Consider the following 6000-nt stretch of genomic DNA (forward strand, 5'->3'; position numbering starts at 1 on the left):
GTAAAGATTATTTTGCAGTTTGTCCGACAACAATACCTCCAGTTGAAATAGATTAGTTATGTGGAAGATGGATTTGTTCCTACTTGTGGGCAGTCATAATGATTACTCATCTTTTATACACGTTATGGAAAACAATGTGCTGGTGTGCGAACATGTTACTTTCAGATTTACATTCAGAATGGAAAATAGGCTTCAAATGGTGCATTGAGTACTTGTTTCCTGTCCATTTGACCTATATGCTTCTAAGACATCAATATCCCAACACAATTTTAAAATGAGCAGGAAAAATGTCATTTCTGGTTCATTAGATGACCTCTGGTCTATTCTGCTCCTAAGTCCAGGAAAACATATTACTGGTGGCTTGGTGTGATTCCAGCTGAATTATTTGGCAGCCGGTGGAGAAGAAGTCCTGTTTGAAGCTTCGACGTCATCTTGTGGAAACATAAAATAGATGTTTAAATGTTAAATTTAAATGTTATTGGACAGTAAGAGAAAGTGACATTTATGTCATTAGCCATGGATTTCATTTACTTCTACAGTATTACCCTCTGTTCTTTTTGGCCCCAGCAGACTTCACCCTCTTTAATCAGATGAGCTGAATATGAGAGAGACAAATAATTAAATTGTTGGTAAGTTTTAATTTGAGAATTTTTACTGTAAGAAAACACCACACACAAAAATATTGTTTAAAGTTGTTCTGCGTTTAACATGATTTTTTCATTTATCTTATATATTCTTAAAACCTGCATGAAATATCAACACGATTTCAACAGTCTGACACATTTACAACAACAAGAGTGCAGTGATCAGTCATCAATGGGCAGTAAGTGGGGAAGTAATTTATTTTATTACAATGAGTTAGACAACACAGTATACCACAAGTCAAAGTTTACCTCTGAGCTAACGTTTACGTTTATTCCTTCCTGTCATTGAATGCAAAAGAACAAAAACAAAAAAGTTCATAATTTTGGTAAATATGCTTATTTGCTTTTGTGTTGAGAGATAAATGAGGAGATTGATTCCGCTCCCAAGTCTCTACTGTAAACATGAAGCTGGAGCCACCAGCTGGCTGGTTTAATCATGGAAACACAGGAAACAGCCTGACTCTGTCTAAACTGCAGAACTGGAAAAGTAATTTACACTTCATATATAATTGTTTATGCTCTCCTGGCTATAGTTTCGTATTTACATCAACCTTCTTTAATTCTGAGCAAGACAGCAGGTGTTTTCCAAAAAGCCTAACTTTTCCTTAACCCCTAATTTGGACCTAACTACACACTGAGCATAACCTTAAGTTTTTCAATTTCCACGTTTTCCTCTATTTAAAACACAAAATGCTTGTCTTAAATGCACATCTTTTAATCTGCACATCTTACGTTTGTAAAATAGTCATCGGGTCCAATCATAAATAACCCTTATATAACACTATTAGGAGCAATTTTCTTTAATGTAACAGAGTTCATCCAGACCCCCGGGGGACTGTAAACAGCAGATTTTAGCAGCTGAGTAGTACATGTGACTAATAAAACAACCTTTGGTGTGAAAATTCATTTGATTTCACCTTTAAGCATGAAGACAAACAAATCAGATATTCACTTAACATAAGTTGATAAGCTGTTTCTCAACTCTTCATGAGAGAACAGCCTGAGGCTAAATTAACTCTTAGATCTGCCACCCACAACAGTAGGGGATGAAGAAGAAGTCAGCAGAAGCAGCATCACTTAACATCAGCTGGTGTTAGCAACTGTTGATAACTATCATGAAAGGTCACATGTTTGACCTTTATTTGGGACGTGTCCTTGAAGAACACAGAGAACTACTGGTTCATTCACTGTGACTGCCTGAAGGTGAAACAAAACAAATGGTTGTTAGAAACCAAGATTTGGCAGTGTGACAGATGTGCAGTAGCAATTTATTCATTAATAAGTTATATTATCTGCATCGTATCTGCATATAAGCAAGTTGTGCTTTTTTCCCATCTGTTGTGTACTCATTCACCTTTTCTAGTTCTACGTAACCATCTACTCTTTGTTGTTTAAAAGGAAAGCATTGACCCCTAGTGGTGAAGCGACTCTCACACAGATTTTCACTGAAGCTCCAAAGCTGACAGTCATAAAAACCACTGTCCCTAATTACAAATACATTCATATCAAGGGTATACAAGGAAACCCTGTTGTTTTCGTGGCCAAAACTGCAGTTTGAAGAGAACAAAGACAGTTCCTCAAATGGGACTTGTTTACACAGGCCTGGTGACCACAGATAGCAATCTAAATAAGAGAATGAATCCGTATGTCCAAACAAAGGTTGTTTGTCCCAGATGACCAAAGGCTTTTTTGGAAGACACTGAACGAATGAAGTGTCTTCTGCATACTCTTTGAAACAGGCTGTAAATAGCTGACTTGTTAATTCCCCTCCCTCTTGATTTCCTCTGAAATTGCCTTTAACTCACCTCTCTAATTTTTTAAATCTAGCCAACAGTTTATCCCTGGGTCTAATACTAAGGGAAAATTCCTGTTCTCCTATCTCTGCCTCTTTGATTGGTAACAAGAGAGGGGGACTTTACAAGCATAAACAAAAGACCACCCAAACACACTTGCCATCAACCAATTATAGGGTTGGTGGTTGTATCCTCAGTTCCTTAGTGTTTTCACATACAGAATCTGCAAGGCGGTCATCCACGGACCACAGGGTTAGTGGTCCCGGTCATATACATATGTCGAATTGTCTCTGGGCAAGACACTGAAGCCCCAACAGCCCATTCCCATCCCCAGCTGTGCAGTGCGGGTACAAGCCCGGTAGAAATTGTGGGGGGGTGCATCAGGAACGGCATATGGCGTAAAAACTGTGCCAAATAAACATGCGGACAATAATCCGCTGTGGAGACCCTTAACATACGGGATAAGCCAAAAGGACAAAAAAAATAAAAATAAATAAAGATTTATAAATAAAATCTGCAAGTGAAGTCCAAGGTGGTCCCATTGGTTGTCAGAGTACTTGGGGCTGTTACTCTTAAGGTGGAAGACTGGTTCCAACAGAACAACATCAAAACATCCAGAAGAGCGCAGAGTTCGGTAACATACTGCACAGAACCCTGGGAGAGGACCCAAAGGTTTGTAGACAAACAGACTGCACATACTATATACACTGATCAGCCTGAATATTAGCAGGTGGCTTTAATATAAAAATATTGTTTGTTTATACAAAAAAATATGAACTAATTAATGCTGACATATCATTATGGGTTAACCAACTGTCAGCACATAAAGTGGTTAAATCAACACCACCTTTACCAACAATGATCTACGTATGTCTCTTATTTTGAAATTGTTAATTACTGTACTTTTGCCACACTTACCATGATCATTACTGTTTAAAATACGGTGTATCTTGTTAGAGGACATTTATTTTTTTGCTTTAAGTAAAATGTAGATCTGTGCTTAAGATAAAAGACCATTCCTGGTTAGAATTTATTTGACTTTTCATTCAACATTTATTGTTTTAATGTTATTATGGTTACAGAATCATAAAATAAGTTTTAACATAAGGATTCCATAGAAAAAACTAAAGAGTGACTGTAATAATGGCTACTATACACAAGATGTCAGTAGCTTAGTACATTTTTGCACATGAAAACAGTCTTAGCTAAGGCAGAGTCTTGAAAAACAATCAAACAGGAGGGGCTGGTAGTAAATATAATTAATCTATGTAAAAAGCCAAAATGAGAACGCTTCCAGAACCTCACCTTTGCTGACTAATGTGGCGATTATCATCACTGCTTGGAAACATCCATCTGTGTTCTTACTAGACTGAGTATGCTTGCTCTTTGGCAATGTTCCTGTTCAGCTGAGGCAGACAGAGGACAGGAAATACAGAAATCCCTCAGGAAGTGGCAAACATCCCACTGTGCACTGCACAGAGGGCTGCCCATCTGCACTGTGTTGGCAAAATGGCAAGTAATTATTGTTATATATAAAATGTCTCAAAATATGACTTATTTTACATACATTGTTAACATTAATGCACATATCCTTGCCTCAATAATGTATTGATGTGTAATTGTATAATTGATGTTGTCGCATAAATGCTCTCAGATGGGAGGGAAAAATCCCAGGATAACATGCATTACACTGCAATTCATGTGAAAAAGTAATATGACTCTAAAAACAATTTTCATCTTTAGGGTAGTTTTGAGTCCACATAATGTAACACAAAGTTAGTGTTATTTTGTCCAACTACTATATAATCCTGTTAATATGTGTAGTATTTGTTGTTAATAATAATGGGCATTATGCTTTCCATTGTTGCAAAGGTTTTATTCCCTGTTATGGATCATGAGCACTTAATGAGACTGAAAGCTGTTCTGTCAGTGTTTTTCAGGTAATAGAGTTGTATTGTTATAGTTATTGTGGATTTGCATATTAATTGAACACACCTATAGCCTTGGTGGCTGTGTACAAAAGTAGGGTAATTTACTCGGTCCTCATTTTCTCGATGTTGCTGTTGTTAGCAGGGATGAATCAAAAAACATTTTTGTTGGTGCAGACTAGGGCACATGCTCAAAATAGCTCATTTACAAAAGTATTTAAGGCTTAAAGCTCAAATTTAAAAAATGTTCTGATATATTAAAATGTAAATTGTTATGTTTTAAAGGCTTTGTTCAGTGTAAGAAAGGCCAAATATGTAACTTATGTACTTGTGTTTTCTGTTTGTATTATATGGTATTTTTAACTCCAAAACATCAAACATAAGATAAAAACAGTTAGAAACAGGTAAAAATCCCTTCCTTCCAACTGCAACAATTTTTTATTTTGACAAATTATATGGAAACAATTTAAATTTACACTGTAAGTAAAAATTTGTTTTATTTTATTTCTAATGATACATTTCAATTTCAGCCTCAAATTTGCTCAGTTCTCCTTGCTGTCAGCTTCTCGGCCTGGCAGGGGATGGCACCTGGTGTGGCTAGTCAGGGTGCAATTTTATCTTTGACACACTGTAAAAAGCCCTTCACTGGTGATGTGCATCCTACCTGCGTTTAATATGTATAAATACAGTGCCAAATCATGCTGTAACATGGCAGAAGGTGTTTTTTTCTGGAGTCAGCATGAACAAATTGGATTCTCTTTTAAATGAAATACTGCAAAAAAAGTGAATACTTTCATTCTGTGTAACAGAAGTTACACAGAAGTGTGACTCAGTAGTCAAACAGCCAAAACTCCCTGAGAGTTACACACCAGGCTGAAACTGCTGCACAGCGTTGGCAGCCAGCGAAGGGACCAACTGGCCACATTTGAGTGTCCATTTAAGTAAGTGGTGTCTAGGACTTAGTTTCTGACTGTGGTTCTGTTTCTGCTCAAACATCTTACTTCAGTGCTAACTGGTCTTGACAGTGTGCTGACTTGATGCTTCAATTGACTCAACCTGATGTAGACTTTCAGACTGAGGAGGTTAAAAGATGTGGAAGGACTCAAACAAGCACATTAGCCAGGCATAGTTAAACATGGTTGTTGTCGTCTTTTTTAGTTTATACTCGTATGTTTGATGTTATTATTTTAAATGTGAACTGTTGTATTGCTAACTCTGGGTTAAATAAAATAGTATTAACTTATTTATCTGGTATTTTCATTTATGCTCCACTTAGGTTTTCCCAACTCCAAATTTTAAGCTGTTCGACAAACATCTAAAATCTTTTTGGAAAATATTACAGCCTTTTACAGTTTTATCTAAGGGTTTCTTGCAGTGCATACGGCTTTCACAAGAAAATTAACAGTGACATGTAACATCATCCAAATCATAAGTACTGGAGCCACTAATGACTTACTCATTGCAACCAGGCAGCCTGCTGTGAATGAGCTCCATGCTCCACTGCCTCTTTCCACTCTGCCAGGCATGAAATGTGTTGGTAATGTGCTGTAGATTAGAGTCATTATTATGATGACAACTGACTTTACCTCGTATTTTACGCGTTCTAACATTTAGGGAACACTGGTTAAAATAGGT

The sequence above is a fragment of the Channa argus genome, chromosome 2 (genome assembly GCF_033026475.1).
Source record: "Channa argus isolate prfri chromosome 2, Channa argus male v1.0, whole genome shotgun sequence".
In the NCBI taxonomy this organism is placed as follows: Eukaryota; Metazoa; Chordata; class Actinopteri; order Anabantiformes; family Channidae; genus Channa; species Channa argus.